The 20,281-nt window shown below is 40.5% G+C and overlaps 1 protein-coding gene across 17 annotated transcripts in view; it reads right to left on the bottom strand.

Annotated features, from left to right (window-relative positions):
• OSBPL2 (oxysterol binding protein like 2) overlaps positions 1–19,006 on the bottom strand; it is a 57,877-nt gene extending 38,871 nt beyond the window's left edge. For 4 of the 17 annotated variants that reach the window (XM_037915642.2, XM_043527395.1, XM_043527397.1 and 1 more), the window contains exons 1-4: positions 18,751–18,897; positions 17,191–17,329; positions 14,261–14,364; positions 1,902–1,985 (exon numbers count right to left, since the gene is read on the bottom strand). The gene's annotated coding sequence lies outside the window, so the exon portion shown is untranslated. Of the gene's footprint in view, positions 1–1,901; positions 1,986–12,307; positions 12,440–14,148; positions 14,179–14,260; positions 14,365–17,190; positions 17,330–17,680; positions 17,817–18,750 lie in introns of all 17 variants that reach the window. The other 13 variants (XM_043527398.1, XM_043527399.1, XM_037915646.2 and 10 more) reach the window with 12 other exon arrangements.
• Between the last annotated feature and the right edge of the window lie 1,275 nt (positions 19,007–20,281).

Genomic DNA, 20,281 nt, shown 5'->3' on the forward strand with positions numbered 1-20,281 from the left:
TAAGATTTGCATTTTGAATGCAATGAATGCCTAAAAATACAAGATTTAACTTAATTCAGTAAAGTCTGTCCAGAATGTTGTAGGATATTGTCACATCTGTCACAGCCAGGTGTCAACGTATTTACCATTGTCATCTAACCCTTAGACAACCCAACTGAAAACACGCCTTGAGTCCACTAATGAGACACACAACCACATTGCATCAAGGCAGCCTGCAACACAGGAGTTTTTCTGAACTGTTCAACACCGACTGTTGACATAGTCATATCTGCAAGTAACAACTTCTGCCATCTCCAGCTGGCTAGAATGCCCTTGTGAATGACCCACCACCTGTCCTCTGTGAAACATGCCTTTGTTGCTTTGCATCTAGACTGCAGTAATGTAGGCCACTTGAACTTGAAAGCATCTGCCTTGAATTACAACTGGTTGAAAGAAGAAAAGGAGTACTTGTGGCACCTTAGAGACTAACAAATTTATTTGAGCATAAGCTTTTGTGAGCTATAGCTCACTTCAACTGGTTGAGAAAGCCGCCCATCCCTCAGGGTCCTAGAGCCTGAGCTGCAGCCCGAAAGTGGAAGTCTACACAGTAATGAAACAGCCCCACAGCCCAAACCCAGCAAGCCCGTCAGCTGGCATGGGCCCGCTACAGGTTTTTCTTTGCTGTGTAGTCATACCCAACCAATCACCCTCAGAAAAACCAAAGGAACCCTTAGGGTAAGGGGATGCGCTAAGAGAGAATATATTTCTTTGCTGTAAACCTAGCAGTCTGTTATTTAGTGTGGTTTACACTGAATCATCTTTCTCTGTAGCTGAATATATAGTGTTTGCAGAAGACATATCTCATAGACCAGGGGTCGGCAACCTTTCACAAGTGGTGTGCCGAGACTTCATTTATTCACTCAGAATTTAAGGTTTCGCGTGCCAGTAATACATTTTAACGTTTTTAGAAGGTCACTTTCTATAAGTCTATAATATATAACTAAACTATTGTTGTATGTAAAGTAAATAAGTTTTTTTAAAATGTTTAAGAAACTTCATTTAAAATTAAATTAAAATGTAGAGTCCCCCGTACCAGGGGCCAGGACCCAGGCAGTGTGAATCAGCTTGCCATAGGTTGCCTACCCCATCATAGACTATTCTCCTGCTTTTCCATGTTGACAATATCTAAAAAAGTTTTGCATTACATTCCTAACTCAAGAAGTTAACTACATTCATTAAACACAGAAATATTCAAAAGGCCAAAAAGATTTTATAAAAAACACTGTTAAGAAAGTTTATTGAATTAGTTATTTCACACTGTGTGGCCTACTCAGGTTTCACTAAAACCAATGTTTATTATACATATGCACACACCAGGGGGGCTAAGAGCAGAAAAGAAAGGGAAAAAAATCTGAATTTCAAACTAAACATTCTATGTGTCATGTCCACACCTTGTTTATGATGACCTACTGAAAGCAGAGTTGTACATGTCATTGTGCTAAACACGTTAAAAGTATGTGCTGGTTTACACAGAAACAAAATCTGCGTACTGAGAACAGTGATTGCAAACACACAGTATAATATGCCAGTTCTAAATGGCATGCAGTTATGCATCTAAATTGTGCTCATTTTCATGTGCAAGACAGGGCTTCTACCCACTAAAAACACGGCACGTCCACCTCTTCCCTTTACCCACTCCCAGTTTGTGTTCTATTGAAGGGGCAAGAAGGAGAATTCTATTATTTAGAGCCAATATAGAAGTTGTAGTGATGTGTATTTCAACATAAATGTCAGTGTGTAAAAAAATCGTTTTTTCCATCTTGTTGCATTCATAAGCAGGAGCAACGGTTGGACCAGTTTTCACCCATTGTTCAAGTAAGAGACTGAAGTTTTATGTAACACTTTATGAAAAGCAGACTCACTTTAAAAAGCAGTCTTGTGTATTAACAATGTTGAAAGTCTGAAGTATCCCTCAGTTGTAAACTTGAGACGAAATTACTGTTTACCTGGAATAAAACAAGATAGAGAGATCATCATTTGCACTTCATACAGGACTTTCAAGTACAGCAAGCTCTCCTACTGTGCAACCAAAAACAAAGACTTTAATAAAAAGAGCTGCAAAAGAAAAATACAAAAATGTTGTGAGAAAGGACTGGATGGCTCAAGATACTGGTTTAGTACCTTTTAACTCCAGGTCAAAAGTATGCATCCAGTTCAGAGGTATAATCACTGGAAGTTGTGGTCATTGGATTTATTTGCGATCAATTATTAGAAATTTAGACAACTGTCCACTAAGAACCAGAGTGAGATCACAATCCTCGCTGACAATCAATCATGGAAAGGAAACAAAGGGTGAGCTACATGCCACAGAGGAAACAGAAAGGCCAAGACTTTGACAGGAAGCAGTGTATGCAAGTTTGCACAGCCTGTGCTCTACCTGTTCTGAGTAGATAGGATCTCAGCCCCCAGGGCTGTCCAACTAAAACTTAAAGTAGCAAGAAAGTTTTTGGTTTCACTACTCCACTGCATTCTCCCATCCACTGAACTCTAGGACATTTTGAATTGTTCTGCCCAGGCTCCCTCTTGACAGTGTTCTGCAGGGTCTTAACCTTATGTTTAATCTTGATTATACAAAGCAAAAGAAGATTAAGCAACTTGTCCAGCGTCACACAAGAAGCCATTCAAATTCCTGTTCTCCTCAGCTCCCAGCAGTCTCATTTTTGTGATGCCATAATTAACAGTCAAATGTGTTGTTGGGGTTAAACTGGTGAAAACAACTTTCTGGGATACAGCTTGATAACGAGTAAGTGAACTGGAGCCCAGATATGTAGGAAAGAGGTTTGGTCAGTTTTGAAACAGAAAACAGATAAGACAAGACAACAAGGCCATTTGGGCACTAACGGTTTGATACAGTGTTACTCTCTCAAAAATCAAAAGGTGATCCTTCAGAACAAAGCCTGCAAGCTGCAGCCAAAGCACAGTGTAATGTAGCCTCTTACTCAGACACAACATGTAAAGGAGAGGTAACCCCTACCGAGGTCAACGGAATTACATCAGGACAAATGAGGAGCAGGTCCAAGAATAGGGCAAAAGACGAATGTTAACCTGATAAAAGTTATTTAAAAAAAAAAAAAAAGAAAAGTTCAGAGCCCAGAGAGCTAGAACTACCCATGGCTGGACTGAAGTTACAAATCCTTTTGGAAGGCATTGCCCTCTTCGGTTACCTGCCAAAGCCAAATCCTGGGTTCTGCTTCCCATGCAGCAGCTAGTGACATCACAAACACCTATACAGTGCTGGAATGTGCTTCCTGTTCTATTACAGGAAGCAGACTTTACCTGGTGCAAGGCTGCAAAAACTAAAACTATTCAGAGCCAAAAGCTGAAGCTAAGCAGGTTGGCAACTGGTGATTGGAGGGACCTCACAAAAGAATTTAGACACTTTAGAAACAAAGGTTTTAAACATAGGGTTTTCACCAGTATCACATGCTAATATTTCCCCTCCCCCACTGTGTTCAGTGACTGAGCTTATTTCTGCTGTCTACTCCCAATAGTGGCTGAATGAGGTAGCATAAGTATGTACCGTAGTTCTAAAGCACTTCGGGAGCCTTTCAATTGAAAGGTTCAATATCAATATCAATATTAAATATTGCATGTTCCAATAAACCATATGTAGCAGGGAATTTTGGCCTTTCGGCACCTTTGTGCATTTAGCTTAGACTCTTACTACTTTTAAATGATCTGTGGTTTAGTTCCTCTTTGTTCCTATCCTCGTTACACTGTGATGGGCTAGTTGTTCAGAACATCTCAACGGTATCATATTTCCCAAATCAGTGTGGGAATAATTTGATGCTGGTGTCACTTTTTACAAGACCAGGCTAGCAACAGTCATGTGGTCTCTCCCATAGAAACCATCATAGTACAGAATGGATTCCATCTCTGTTTGCCAGAAGTTGACAGGATGTTACGGTTATCTTCTGATCAGAAGATTACCATTTTGGTCCCACTTAAATAAGCCTTGTGCTTTGATGGTGTTGTAAAACCAACTACAAACAAGTTAAACAAGGTATCACAAATATCAAACTGCCCTAGAGCACGGTTTAGTAATGCAAACACTAATCTTGAAATAAGAATTCTAGTGCCAAGTGACTAAAAAAAATTAGAACACTTAAGGGACTGAAATCAAATTCCAAACACCAGTCATGTGATCACAAACTCCACTCAGTATTAAATTTTCAAAGGTTGACACAGGGTTTAAGCTACCCAACTCCCACTGATCAAAGCAAGTTACACAACTGAAATGACAACAGAATTCCAGCAATTTATCTGGGAGTTTGTACACTTTAGCATAGCCAGGTAACTGTGGACGTACCTCTGGGAAAAGCAGTGTAAAGCCATTAAACAACATGTAGCAATGTTCACAATAGAGTGGACATTTCAAATTATTTGTTGCAGTATGCACTGCACAAAAGCACCAATAGGTACCCAAGCCAAAAAGGCACATGCAGAAATTTACTCAACAGAAACTACAGGTACTAATACTTTCATATCTCCTGTAAGGAAGGAAAGTTTTAAAAAGAAAAAAATACCTCATCAGTAGAATAAGCGATATGACTGGAAGGAAAGCCTTTGAAAGGCTTGTTTACAAAAATAAAACAAGACAAAAAAAAAGCAAATAATATCAGAATATGGTACTCAACTTTTACTATTGCTATTGTACAATAGGAGACTTCCAGCTTTAATTTAGTTTCTTTAAACGCTGCAAGGCAAAGGATCTGGAGAAGAAGACATCCTGATTTTTACTTAAAACACTTGATATGGCAAATAATAGTTTATAATCAGCAGGACAGAAACAGTAAGATGCAGCAATAGGTACAGTACTGTATGCATTAGTTATTCTATCTGTATATTCTTTTGTGCATTAGACTACTATGTATTCTGTCTCAATCATACAAAAGGCTTGGCTCCTTGGCTTTCTAATTTCATCCTCAGGTTTTCAGATTACCATAACTGTCTCCCAATTTCCCCCTTCTCATGGTAAACTCAAGGCATTGGGTTTCCCCCACTCTACCAGTAGCACTCTACTTGAATTCTTAGCCAAAGCATGAATATCTAGCAGATAGAACCTAAAAAAGCAGTGCAAACACTGCAACTTGTTCCAAGAGGCCAGGCCACTGAAATCAACTCGCATAAGTGAAAGTGCAGGGCTCTGCCCATGCAAAAGAAGTTGCGAGATCAGGGCCTCACTCTTTTCTAGGGGATAGCTTCACATTTATTTAATCCCAAATTTGGCTAATGTACTTTTTTCCTTTTTAGAAAAAAAGGATCAAACCACTTTTAAAGAAAATAAAGTTTAAAAAGTCACATTAAATCCTAGACAGGTATTTTTTCTTATTCAACTTTTTGAGTTAGAACATAATCGTGGTGTGCTCTTTGTAGAGCATATCACATAAGGAAAACAGACCCCTAAAAAAAACCCTAAAGACACTCTACATACCGGAAACACAATATTTAAGAAGTTAATTTTGTACTTCATAGATGTACAAAAGTTAGCTAAAAAAAAGTAGAAACAGAACTGTCAACACTTCTACCGAGTGTCCACACACTGAATAGTTTTCCCCCACATACATCTTACATTTCATTTGTTATTGAAACTTACTGCATATTTAATTCTTCATAGAACAAATTGCCATTTTCCACCTATCTTACCCAAGAGCGTTTAAATAAATCCCACTTTACAGCCAAGTTAAAATCCTAAAAACAAGGTCTCAATGTTTTCTTTTTGCTACACTATCAGCAGTACTGCAACATCTAGTGTGCCTTTCACAAAGGTATATGGGACCTGATTTCCACACTATTGTTCCTGTACACACTTGCACATACCCCTTGCACTTGCAAACACTTCCACATATGTGTTCGCATTAGCACTCAAACAGCCAGCTGGACCAATGCATTCCGGGGGAGCAAACGCTAACAACTGCATGCATGCAGGTATCAAACTATTTAGAGGCGCATGCAAGCATTAACAGGTATTTGAATCTGCGAAGTGCAGGCAGAGTTTGTGGACACCAAGTACTGGTACTCACACAAGTGGACTCCGTGTAAAGGTCTAACTGAAGATCTACACAATCTAAGTGATCTCTAGCGGAAACAGGAAATCAGCATTGGCGAGATTTTTCAAGTGTTGCACATATTTTAGCTGTGTAATTCCCCTTTTAAATTAATAAATGCATCAGTGGGAGTTTAACTACTATGACTCCATGAGTGCTTTGAACGTTTACACCCTGGTGCTCATTGTAAGATTCTCTATACAGCTGGAATGTTTTAAAATCAAATTAAAACACAAAGCTATTTTAAATGTGAAACATCATTTATGAGATTGACGTAACTACTCTTTTCAAGGAAAGATCTGAACAACGACAAGGTGGAATCAGAAGGCAATTTTATCAAAAAGGATAACAGCGCAAAATGCCACTTTGCCCTAAAATAATTAGGACTGGCCAATGTCAAGGGAAGACCACTTTGTTCCTTAAGTCAGCAGTCCAAGAATGCTACAAAAATCACTTGAAATAAATAAAACTGGGAAAGATGCCGAGGTTTAAAAAGAGGGAATATCTGATTTAACACTATAAACTGAAAAAACGAACAATGCCTTAAGGAACCACAGAACAAAACCACAGGAGTTGACTTAGCACCACAGTCCATGCTTTAAATGTCACTAATTGAAGACACCTATATCCCCAACTGGTCAAGACATCAGACCTTTATCTAACCCTTACTATAGGGGGTTTGACATTACCCAGAAGACACTTTAGAGGAAAATGTCTCCCCCACCCACAGGCCAAGGCATGTATTGCTACTGTAATACGAATGCTACTGTATCATTCCTCTCCAATGCACACTGATCTTCATTTGGCCAGCTACAAGTTCTTAGAATTGCTGACTGATGGATAAATTATTTGGATGAAGCTGCCCATGGTTTATGGCAAAGTCTGCCAAACAGATGCCATTCTGACCACCTTATACACCATCTAGTGCAGCAAATATCTCAGCACAAGTCAACAGAACTAAAGCCTCTCCAAGCACTGTTCAATTTCTCATGTTTCCTGTTTGAATTGGAATCAAGCAGCCAAGTAATTTGGATGGGTCATTTTCTTCAGAGGTCATTTGTATGAAAATGCCTTTATGCCTTCCTGGCAGTTCTCATTTCTTGAAAATCAATTTACATCTATGACCATCTTCCCAGCCCCGATGCAGAATATTACCACTAGGCCAGGGTCAACCTAGAATCTAAGTATTTATACTACATTCATCACAGTGACACTTAACCTCCTATGATAAATGGTGTATGATAAAGAAAGTTTTATCACAGCTATCAGTCATCTGGTTATGACTAATGCCAAAGAGAAAGAGTTAAGTACAGCACAGCAATCTATATCAGGTGATCTGGCTATTGAAGACACATTGCCTGCAAAAGCCTAATTCTTGTACAGAACCCTCTCAGTTATTTCAAAAAGAAAAGGAGTACTTGTGGCACCTTAGAGACTAACCAATTTACAAATTTGTTGGTCTATAGAGATCAAGAAGAGACACAACTTTTGATCTGTGGTGATGAGAGAGGTGTTTTCTACATATTCATGAAAAGAGCCACTCTTAAAATATTCTATTGCTGGGTACAGTGGAATTTGAAATAACTGAGGGTTTCAGAGTAACAGCCGTGTTAGTCTGTATTCGCAAAAAGAAAAGGAGTACTTGTGGCACCTTAGAGACTAACAAATTTGTAAATTGGTTAGTCTCTAAGGTGCCACAAGTACTCCTTTTCTTTTTGCGAATACAGACTAACACGGCTGTTACTCTGAAACCCTCAGTTATTTCAAATTCCACTGTACCCAGCAATAGAATATTTTAAGAGTGGCTCTTTTCATGAATATGTAGAAAACACCTCTCTCATCACCACAGATCAAAAGTTGTGTCTCTTCTTGATCTCTATAGACCATTTCCCTGCCCCACACACTTAATTTTAATTATGATAAAACACTGCAGGTTTAGTACTGTGAAAATATGACCTGTAGTTTATTGCAACGTATCTGATTTGCACTGTTTCACACAAAGTACATGCTGGCTCAAGGGTCTACATACACACCATCACAGGCTGTATTAGAGGCAGGGCTCAACGTCTTGGCTCTTATTGGGTTGACCAACACTTATTATAAGATCCTGTTTTCAGTTGCTTGTAAACCTTTTTGCCAAGACTTAAAGGCTGAAATGTTCTATACCAGACTGAAATTTTTTTGGAGGGGGGAGGGGGTGGTCAGGAAGAAATTTCAGCCAAAACAATTCATCTGTTTCCAAGAAGTGGGCTACAGGAAAATACGTTGTTTTCACCCATGTCTCCACTATGCTTTCATTGACCCCCTGCTAGGCCTAAGCAGAATGGAGGAAGAAGCTATCCAATTGAGTTGCAGAGGGGACAAGAGCTGGACCAGGGAGTATTTGGTGGGCGGGGGGGAGGGGGGGGCAGAAACACAGTTGAAGTAGTTTGGGATGGAAACTGGGCTGAGAACTGGGGTCGGGGAGGAGACCAGGACTGGCAGGACAAGGAAAACTGGGACTGAGTAGAAGGGAAGTGGGGGCACTGGGATTGGATGAAGAGCTTTGGAAGCAGTCCAGACTTGGACCGAGAACCAGTGGGGCAAGGGAGAAGAGGTGAGGGGAGATAGATCTGATGAAAATTCAGAGTGTAAGGGGGAAAAGTGGGTCCAGCTGGGCAAAGAGCACTGGGCAAAGAGTAGGGGAGACAACAGTGACATGGGACTAGGAGCTTGGGGAAGGAAACAGAATGGGAGCCAGTCGGGAGAGGGAATGTGAGCGGGGTTTAGCAACCAGAGGCCAGGGTGGAGAAAAAGAGATCAGATGAGTAGCAAGGGAGGGAACTGAAACTGGCTGGACAGGACAACTAGAGACAAGGAGCCTCAATGGAGGTAGACTGGGACAGAGAGTTTGGAGGGGAGAGAAAAGGAATGCTTGCAAACAAAGGAAAGAGATGGGGACAAAACCTCACTTAATTGCTTTTTATCACAAAGGTTCTGTTAAGGAAAAGGTTCTGTTAAGGCTCATTATTTGGTATAAATACTATGTCAGTTATTACTAAAATCATGTGACCTCTGTAAAGATGTTCTGTTTTTAAACTTCTTTCTCCCTTTGTTAATGCAGCAAAAAGCCACCACAGTAACAAACTGATAATTTAACAGAAATAGTTTGGTCAGGTTTTAAAGTTACACATAGTTTTGGCCAAACTAAACATGCCACGAGAGTTACACTGCTCTTTAAAAGCATCTTTTCCACCACAGACAGACAACCCATGTTTATAAAGTGCAACTGCAAGGGACATTTTTCGTGTTAATATAAAGGCTGCCAGGAGAACAAAGAATACGAGTCATTCAAGAGGATTCCTGGAAAGACAGCCAGGGTTCAAATTCCTGCAGATTCCACTTCAACCAAAGCATACCAGTTGCATTTCAAGGAACAGAAATAAATATTCATGTCTGTTTCTTACAGCTCTCCTGAAAGTGTCAATACCTAGTGTTTTCATCTCTAAATGAAAGCTTCAATAACTATTACTCTTAGTTAACTGATTTACGAAATTAGGTTATCAACAATAGGTCTAAAACAACATTACAGGTTTACCGATTAAAACTGCCTATTTCAATACCTGCTGCTATCATCATGCACTCACTATTCCTTCAACCAGAAAACAGCAATGCAGATATCTAGCGAAACACAAAAGAGGAATTATTCAGCAAGTTAGATTTGTTTCCTCTCAAAGTCTGACTGCAACAACATTCTCAACCAAAATCTGCACTGGAGAAACTAAACTCCCTCAACAGTCAAGTCCAACATGGAGAGCAATGCAGAGTGCTTCTCTGTGTTCTCTATGTATGCTGCAGAAAAGAAAGGTTTAGGTGAAGCCCAGTTGAAATTTTGGCCCTCTGCCATTTTTTAATCTTTTCTGAAGGCTCCATTTATTTCTATTATAAAACCTAATCTTCAAATCGGATTTGTTATGATTTTTGATTAGGTGCTCCAGGCCCTTCATTTTTGAGTGCCATACAAATGGAGCATGTTATTAAACTGATAATTTAGTTCACAATCTCCTCATTTCTTGAATGATTGATGTGGTAGGTGGCGGTGACACTGCTAATACATCTCTGAAAGTTTGGCTTACAACATGTCAGCCAAATATATCTACAAACACACACATTACCAAACTCTCCTTGCAAATATCCTTCCTCCAACCATCTGGTGAGAGATGGCTACACTGCACAAGCGCAAGAAAGCTCTTGCTAACCAAAAGCTCCCACTCCACAATAACCTTGTTCACCCATGTCACGCTCATCTTAAGTCCCACTGACCATTCTGAGCAGCTAGAGAAGCTCTTCTTCAACCCAGAAGACACCCGGGAGATACTATGGGCAGGCTCTGATGTAAACAAGCACCTCATAGGTTTCAGAGTAGCAGCTGTGTTAGTCTGTGTTCGCAAAAAGAAAAGGAGTACTTGTGGCACCTTAGAGACTAACAAATTTATTTGCGCATAAGCTTTCGTGAGCTACAGCTCAATTCGTCGGATGATGACCCCACTGTCGAACTAGCTGGTTTCTCGCACCATCAAAGACAGCCGACAACCATCAACCATGTTAGGACATTACATGGAAGATGCATGCACTCGATCCACAAATGGAGAATCAAGGATTTGCCACAGTGCAAAAGCAGAGACCTCCAACCCATAAAACACACTGACCAAGCTTTTCATTTCCAGAAGGTATACCAAAGGTGCACTTCTGCATCCCCTGAAGCCCTCCAATGCATTTCAAATCTTTCTATCAACTTGTAAATGTTGCTATTTCCATACAAAAGATGATCAAATTTTCCTCTCCTAGGTATGCAGACCTTCAGTAATATTTCATCAGAAGACTTTGCTGTCCTGTTGCTTTTGAACCTTACATTCACATTTATTCCTCTGTCATTTGAGTTCATCTGAAGCCTGCTGTTTTAGGATTATGCTAACTTTAACCTTACCCTATGGGTTTCCCTTGAGAAATAATCTAGTGTTGTACTGCCCTCCCCAATAAACGTTAAAGCCCATGAAATTACTTTATTTGTTTTTTATATTCACAAGACCCCAGTGAACATTATTTTCAAGGTATACAATGCTACACTTATAGCAACAAGACAGATAAGCCAATCCATCATTACTGATCCTGTAAAAAAAGAAATTCACATTTTTTCTCTAAATTGTAAAATTCATTGTCCCTTATTGGTTCTAGAGGAAATTATCTTGTTCATCACCCTTTAGGGGAAAATTGTTGCTAATGGGTTAATAGTAAAATGAGAGTTGGCTAGTAAATTTCATTAGAACAAGCCTAGTGTCTATACATGTGGCGTTATCTTTGAGCCACTTGCAGGTCATATTAATAAAGAATTTCCCTAGTATGGCAGTAGTGAATCTTAATTTGATATCTTTTCTTCCCAGTTCTACCGACAAACTTGTAATTTAGATTTGTTTTATCCTGTGGCAAATCATGCAATTCTTTGGTTGAAGGTAAATACCTAGGAAAATCTTGTAATGAATGTATTTAGTTCATAAATCCATAGCCAAATTACTCCCCACATAACCTTTACAGCAAGAAATGTTCATTTGTTCCTTATAAAGCAATGAATAGAGTCCATGATCTTTATCTTGAAGGCTTTGCATGGTCTAGTGCTAGCTCTTGTCTGACTGCCTTACTTATGAAAGCATTCATACTACCCTTCCCCTTTGTAGAGACTCTTTAGGAAACACTAGAAATGCTGTTGGCATTGTTATACAATGCCTTCCTCCCATTCCCACCTCATCAAGGGGATTTAAATGCTGGAAGATCTGTTTAAAAGCATGGCTATAATTAAGGTTAAGATTTTGTCACAGTTTCTTTCAGTAAAAGTCAGGGACAGGTCGCAGGCAATAAACAAGCCCTGACCTGTATGACTTTTACTAAAAATAATTTGGAGAAGGAGAACGACAGCTGGAGCCCCATGGAGGGCGGGGGAGGAGAAATGACAGCCCCATCACTGGGGAGCAGCAGAGACCCAGCTCCAGCGGCACACAGCCCCAGCCACAGCTGCTGACAGCCGAAGCTGAAGAAGTCACGGAGGTCTGGTAAAGTCACGGAATCCGTGACTTCCATGGATCGTATCCTTAACTATAATATTATCCTACAGCCTGAAATGAGCCCTGATCATGGTCTTTTCCCCAAATAGTTGTTTAAAGAAACAGAAATAGAATTAATTCACTGACCGTCAAGGATTCTGGATTGTTGTGAACAGAGATGGAAGCAAGTGACAAAGCACAGTCAGTGGCACTGAAAGTTTCACCAACACACTCGTGATTTCATCAGTGTGATTCAACGCCGATTTGCAGAGACCATATCTGATGTGAGAAGGCAGTTCAGTCTCAATGCCATCCTGCCCTAGATTTATATACCTTTACTAATCTCACATGCCATTGAGTCCCTCCTTTAAGATTTTTTTAAACACACTGCAACACAATATTTCTAAATGCACCAAAATGTACAAAAAACCCCCTCCAAGTTTGCCAACCCCTCCTCTGCATCAACTAAAACTCCCTGAGAGTCATATAAATAAATAAATAAATAAATAAATAAATAAATAAATAAATAAATAAAGCAAGCTATATTTTCATAATGACCATTTTGGGGGCAATTTGTTTATAGAGTTTATTAAAAAAAAAGAAAAAAGAAAAAAAATCTTTTATCCTAAACAGAACAGCATTAAGCAATTGGTGCATGAGGTACAGTGGCAGGATTACCCACCCGTTTTGCTGCAGTACGTAAGCACCACATTGTAAGCCCAAAGAATCCTGAGCTCTTAGCAACAGGCAAATAATCCGCGGGATGGTTTTGAATTCTGATCGCTTGCCTACCACTCACTCTAGCATGTTCAGTAAAAGAGAAAAGCAACATATCCATTTGCTCACATATTTTGCTAGCATGGTACCATGCCTAATCATACTTAACATTTTGTGACCAATGCCATTACTTGACCATTAAAGTTTAAGGATTATAGGAACAGGTACTGTATACAACAGCAAGGCAGAAAACACCACAGAACAGTAAAGGACAGTTACAGGTTTAATTTATAGAAATCTTATCAAGCATAATGCCACTACTCATCAATTCTCTTCATACATATCCAATCATACATTTGCTCTGTACAAGTTACCCCACTATCAGCCATTTCTATGAAGTGTCATGAAAATAGCCACAATACAAAAAAGTCAGCTGTTGTAGCCCTAGCAACTTATCAACTTAGTGCAAAGTGCTACCAGTAAACAACCATGCCTCTATATACACATCAGCAATTAATGGGACAGAACCCAATTGTGCAGCACTAACACATGCGAACAGTCCCACGGACTACTTACTTAGGGCTTCATGATGAGAAATTACTGAAAATTAGTAAAATCAGAGTTTCTACTAAGGTGCCATCTCTTCAAAGGCAATATTCGTAGCACAGATGTTTACGTAAACGGGAATCAATCTAACACGTTTGTGGTCTTCAAGAATTAAAGTATTAAGAAAATGTAACTTCTTTACCTAGCATATCTATTTCTATTTATAATTAAATTTTAATAAAAAAAGCTGTACCTCTTATTGTTAGTCCACTTTATTGGCTAACCAGTTTGCAACAGCGTCAATAACCCTAACACTCATTCACTAACAAAGGTATTGTAGTTTCATTTGTAACTCTAGAAGTACAGTAGACGACATTCTTATTTTACTATAAACAATTGTTTAGTAACACTTGGTTTCTGAAAATTTCTAGCAAAACCTCAGGAAAACCTCTTAAGAGGAAATCACATTGTTAAAAACAAAACTCTCCTGTCAATATATATCTTTACCAACACTACTGAATTAACAATTACCATCAAAAAAGATATCTAACATCTGAAACTTTGATTCCCAGATTTATAATATTGATAATGATAATATGGAAAGGGCCAAATTTAGAAGTTCATGCCTATTTCTGCAACTGTATGCACTGTTAGCCACATGTGCATGCGACTGCTGTATCTACAAACACGACAACAACAAAATGGAGGTACTCAAACTCACGTACATTTTGTGGGTGAAAGTGGTCTTCTACCAGCTGAAAATGTGGGATAAAAAATAAATAAGCTTACTAACACCATAAAGTTTTTAGACAACTTTAGAATTCCTAGTGATCTTACCTCCTACTGGAGTACTTATAGCAGGTGATAAAATGAAATGCTTGTACACAGTAAAATATATTGAAATACGTCACAGAATGTTGCCAAGGCCAGGGATTTGTTTTCTAAAATAAAGGAAAAATAAAAGTACAATTAAACAAATTTAAAAAACAAGCTCAGTTTATTCTTATACCTCATTAATCCTGAAAATTAAGACATTAGTTTTGTACAGCTGGCTCAGTGTATTTTTAACAGTTGTCTCATTTGACACATTCTAATTGTTTAGTGTCTCAATAAAATTTGCTACGTTCAGTCTTTTAGAATACAAAGAAAAACTATTCTGTCCTCACACTTTCTTTCTGGAAGTGAATTATTTAAAAGACTGAAGGTTGAGGGCAATATCCTACACTGCTGAATCCAAAGCAATACATGCCAGAAGATTTTAAACGAAATATGTTTGTATAAAATCCTACATTCATTTACAATCAATTCTTTTACATTATGCTGCAGGAAAGCACTCAAAATACTGCATCTTCCAATAAACTCTGTCTATAAGCAGATTTACCAATTCTCTCATTGCTCACATTTCTTTCATCCAGATGAAGAAGTTCCTGTGACAAGCTTGTCATCAACCCATTTAATTTAGAAAAAAATCTTGGCTGTTCTGAATTACAAATGTAAGGCACATTTCTAAGTACACTTACTACATATTTTGGAAAAATTGTAATACTTCATGTAAAAATACATAATTCAGAATCACACATACTAGTTATTTTGCAGAGAATATGACAAGAATTGTAAACATAAGCATACTAAGAATCTGTGACACTATGGCAGGGGTGGCCAACCTGAGCCTGAGAAGGAGTCAGAATTTACCAACGTACATTGCCAAAGAGCCACAGTAATACGTCAGCAGCCCACCATCAGCTCCTTCCCCCTCCCCCGCTTCCAGCGCCTCCCACCCACTGGCAGCCCCACCGATCAGCGCCTCCCCATCCCTCCCAATCAGCTGTTTCGTGGCATGCAGGAGGCTGGGGGGGGGGGGAGGGGAGAGCAAGGGCATTGCAGGCTCTGGGAAGGAGTGGAGTGGGGGCAGGACCTGTGGCAGAGCCAGGGGTTGAGCAGTGAGCAACCCCCAGCACATTGGAAAGTTGGCACCTGTAGCTTCAGCCCCCGGTGCCTATAAAAGGAGCTGCATATTAACATCTGAAGGGCAGCATGCGGCTCCGGAGAAACAGGGTGGCCACCCCTGCACTATGGTGTCTAAGTATCTAGAGTAGAAAAGTCTTTTCAAGAGGTATTTTAATAAGTCAGGTGACAAAATCAATATCGATTGAAGGACAAGAAAAGAATGCTGACGTATAAGGGGAAGTCTTAAATAACAAGGAGTTTGATGTAACACTGGAATGTTCAAGGGCAAATTGCCTTACAAGATGAACACAAATGAGTTATTCACTTAAAACTTCAGAGAACTTATGTGCAAATCCTGGTTTCAAGCAGTTATCTGTATGGAATATATTTATATCTGTGCAAAACTACTCATATACTATACAGTATCTTAAAGGCCAAGAAGATTGCTGAGTGTGCTTTGAGACACTAAACGGAAGATATTGGGAAGCTTATTTTGTATTTAGTTTGATGAGTATGAAGTGGACAGTTACATTCATTTGGAAAAAAAAAAAAAGATAGACACACAGAAGTAGCATTATAGTTATATTTATAAAAGCTGCCAGCTAAGGTAAGAAATTATTTTTAACTGCTGTGGAAAGCTACTGAGAACATGGTAATTGTTCTTAAGTATAAATATCCATCAACGAAAGTGACCCTGAATGGCTACAATTAATCCAAGCACATTTTTGTAGACAGTAATGCACACAATTAAGCTTTTGGATCAGTCTCAAGTCTCTCATCCTTAACGACTGTTTTTCAACTATTCCCAGGGATGGAATCCGTAATCTAACTAACTTTTTGTGCCTTTAACTTCTGTGACCTGTTTATGAAACTGCACTGTTATGTCCAAGGAACTAATTTCGGAAAAAAGCATATCTTCCGCTTCATTAAATACATGCCATATGTATTGAGAGCTGCTGTTTCAATATTTCCTTTTCAGAATTCATCATCAGATTGCCTTTTTAAATTAAGTCAACTCAGGTGTGCTGATGGGCAACTTCCCTGAAACTTCCCTCAAGAGTCAAAAGGCAACTACAAGTCCATTTCTCCTCAACTCTCTCACTGTACAGCCCGGAGAACAACTCATCAGTCTTCCCAGATTCACTGTCCATTATGTTCAGCACAACTTTATTTAAAATTTGAGTGTTATAAAACTTTATTTTGCTTCAAGTGAACAAGAAGATACAAATTTTAATACATTTCCTATTAGACCATTACAAAGAGTCACTCACACAACTTGAGTGAATAATTATTTTGAGGAAGGCTCCGTCTACACTAAATGAAAAGGCACTGTAAGAAACAACAGCTTGTAATGCCTTGTACTTCATTGCTACTTCAACCAGTTCTCCTATCACTATCCCTGCCTCACAATGCCTCAAATTTGGAAATTGCCAAAAACTCCTGCTTCCAGAAAGTGCACTGTGGAGTTTCAGAAGTCCCAGAACAGTTGTAAGATGTGATGCATGTGGCTGCCCTCAGGTATCAATGTGAATGCCACAACGTAGATGTGCTCAGCCTTTGCAAGGATCATTAAAAGAAACAGCCATTCAAGCAATCAGTGTCCCTGAAACATTTTCCTTGGGGGTGTAGACAATGCTGAAGAAAGGGAGACGTGTGAGCAAGACAGGTGGGGAAAAGATGAAATAGTGATACTCTGATCCTAAATACACTGCAAATCAATGTCCCTTTCACTTCTGATACTTGAAAGTTTAAACAAAACATGTTTTAATCAAGAAAACTGATAAGGATGTAAGGGAAATATCTATTTGCATTGTACGTACATTTGCAGATATTCATTGGTGGAGCTGCAAGCCTCACACAGACACACACAAAACCATATGTGCTTTTAGGCAGCAGTTTTCAAGTTCTGGCCCTTAAGTGTTGCAGGAAGACAGACCATACCCTCAAGGAGTTCACAGGCTAAATGAACAGACAGCATAAATAAGATTAAAACCCATATTAGACAAATGGCCACATACTTTACTTTTTTATTAACTTGCCACATAAACCTCTGTGAAGTATAAAAATGGCCTTTTCCCACTATTTTCCAGGTTGCTTGCTACTTTTCAGAAGCTCTGCAAAAGGGGGATGCTGGGGACAGCTGGAAGAATAGAGAATCAAGGGGTATCTACTGACAAGGACTGAGAATGGCAGCTGGGGGGAAAGACATCTTCAAGCAGGAGGCAATCTGCACCCCAGTGCTCCTAAATCATGCTGAAACCAAGCTCCACTTCTGCACATTTTAGGAGCATAGCAGACTCTTTTCCTTGCCTTACTTTCCTTCCCTTAAGTCACACAGGAACGGAGCTCTGCTCTGACTAGACATAGGATGCCAGCTGTTCTCCTTATGAAAGGTTCTTCAGCACCTTCTGCCAGTTCTTGTTCCCAACTCCTCCAGATCAGAAGCCTTCCAGTTTAAAGAATAATTTGTAATGAAAAACATTGCCCCAGATGGCGGTAAGATTCGGTGCATCTCTGCAATGTAAATTAGGGGCAAAAGGGTCTGGCCATTCGATTTACATCTAATGTTATTTGTTCGGCTTTACTGCCTTCTTATACATGAAACAACAACCAATAAGCGGCTATACGAAGCCCCTTCTACCAGGGAAGGGAAAGCAGCGACCCATCATACCAAAGCATGCAGACTACCTCCATTTCTCCTGCGTGACGAATAAGCTCTTCAGGAAGTGCAACTTGCTTTTTACCCTCAGCCCCTGACCTACCTTTCAGGATCTTGTGTACCCATTTGTTTGCAACAGAAAGTGGCCCCACGCAAACTGACTCATCAGTGCTCCTCCCCGACATTCTGGGGATGGGGTCCCAGTCTGGAGGTCGCCTTCCCAGGGTAGCAGGCCTCATTTGGGAGGCAGGTCTGATTTGGGGCTTCTCGGGGAGAGGGTGTCGTGGTTTGGGGGAGCCTGCTCTGCATTTTGGGGGCTACCCGCAAAGTTTGGGCATCTCCCTCATCTGTGCCCCTGACTGGGATGATGGGTCTCGCTTGGGGTGGGGGAATCAGTTTTCGGGGGGCTCCCTTCAGGTTGCGGGGGGGCTCCCCCACTTCCCCCTGCCCCTCCAGGGCTGCAGGTCCCAGTTTGGGGGGTCCCCGTCCCCCCCCCGTGTCCTACCCCAGGGAGGGGGCTGGCTCCAGGGGCGGGTCGCCCCCCGCTTCCCCACCCCAGGTCTGGGGTCCCTCCCCCGCCAGGCGGCGAGCTCAGGGACGAGGGGCCGGACGGCGGAGGGTCTCTGCCCCGGGACGAAGGAGCCCAGAGCGGGGCCCAGTTTTCCCCGGGCGGGAGCCTCAGTGATTCCCCCTTCCCCGCCGCCGCTCCCCGGGGTCCCACCTGTGCCCCGGCGGCAGCCTCGGCTGCGGTGGCCCCGCCAGGGCGCAGGCCGCGGGCGGGTTGTCTCACCTGGTCCCGCAGCAGCCCCGGGCCCAGACCCGCTGACACCAAGGCGGAAGTGCGGCCCTCAGCGTTCGCCGACTGACAGCCCAGGCCGCCAACCGGAAAGCCGGGCGAGGCTATGGCAACCCCAAACTGCCTAATCAGTTGCCTGCGGGGCGGGGCACATGCTAATGAGATGCCAGGGCCGGGACGCAGAGGCCGACCAGCGCTGGCGAACCTGCTGACCAATGGCGTTCAAGGAGGGCGCGTCTATGCAAATAAGGGAGGAGAAAACTGGTCTAGGCTTGGTTGCTGCTGGTACGCTTGTAGGAACTGAAACACCCTATTATATATGTAAGACTGCTTATATTGCACTGGTGTGTATTTTACATCTAGTGCTGCATATCACTGCATCTATTATCTTTACTCCACTTTGCACATGGTGGCATGGATTATATACCCTGCTTGCAATGTGTGTGTTTCTTGTGAACTTTCTGTAGTTTTGCATACTCCACGTATTTGGAAGCACTGTATAATATTTTGCATATATAAAATCTCTTGCCTAATTGCATACGATGACCCTTTGTACATTATGCCTTTCATGTGTCAAATATATGTTCTTGCATATTCTTGCAGTTGTGTACATTACATAAAACTTGCATATTTCATTGATATATAGATATATTCTTGCATTACCCACTTACAAATATTCAATATAACATTCTAACTTTCTTACGGGTGCTAAATGCTCAAACTGCATATACTGTATATATTTACATTTGTTATATATTCTTCCAAATATATACTTACATACATATTGTACATTCTTGTATATGTCATATTTCCTGTTTTAGATATACATGCACATAGAGACACAGGTTTTTATATTGTTTGTCTCTTCAGGCCCTAATATTGCAATTCCTTATGCATGTGCTTAACTTTGTGCAGGTAACTCACTTCAAAAGAACTACTCCTGTTCTTTAAAAGAAAAGGAGTACTTGTGGCACCTTATTTGTTAGTCTCTAAGGCGCCACAAGTACTCCTTTTCTTTTTGCGAATACAGACTAACACGGCTGCTACTCTGAATCCTGTTCTTTAAGTAATTGGAACTGTATAGAGTATTGCCAGCCCCTAATATTCAAAATCATGAGTCAGCACTCAAAAATCATTTGTTTGGCTTAATAATCATGAGCTTTCTTTAAAATAATAAGTGTTAGGTTCATTGTATTTGCCTTCTGATTTCTGAGCCCTTAGGGTGCACTTGGCTTCATATTTGCAAGCTTTTCTCCACCCCCATGAGGGCTAGGAACTTAGTTTTTTCGTAAGGAAAGCTGATTCTCATGCATTTCCTAAATCCAGCATCTAAGGAAAACCGCAAATATCACATGACTTGCAATAAAATCACAAGAATGAGCAACATTGCTTTATATAGCACCATAACTGTACACAGAGCTATATGGTACCTTAACTGTGCCAAACAGATAACGTC

This window comes from Chelonia mydas, chromosome 13 (assembly GCF_015237465.2).
Source record: "Chelonia mydas isolate rCheMyd1 chromosome 13, rCheMyd1.pri.v2, whole genome shotgun sequence".
Classification (NCBI taxonomy): Eukaryota; Metazoa; Chordata; order Testudines; family Cheloniidae; genus Chelonia; species Chelonia mydas.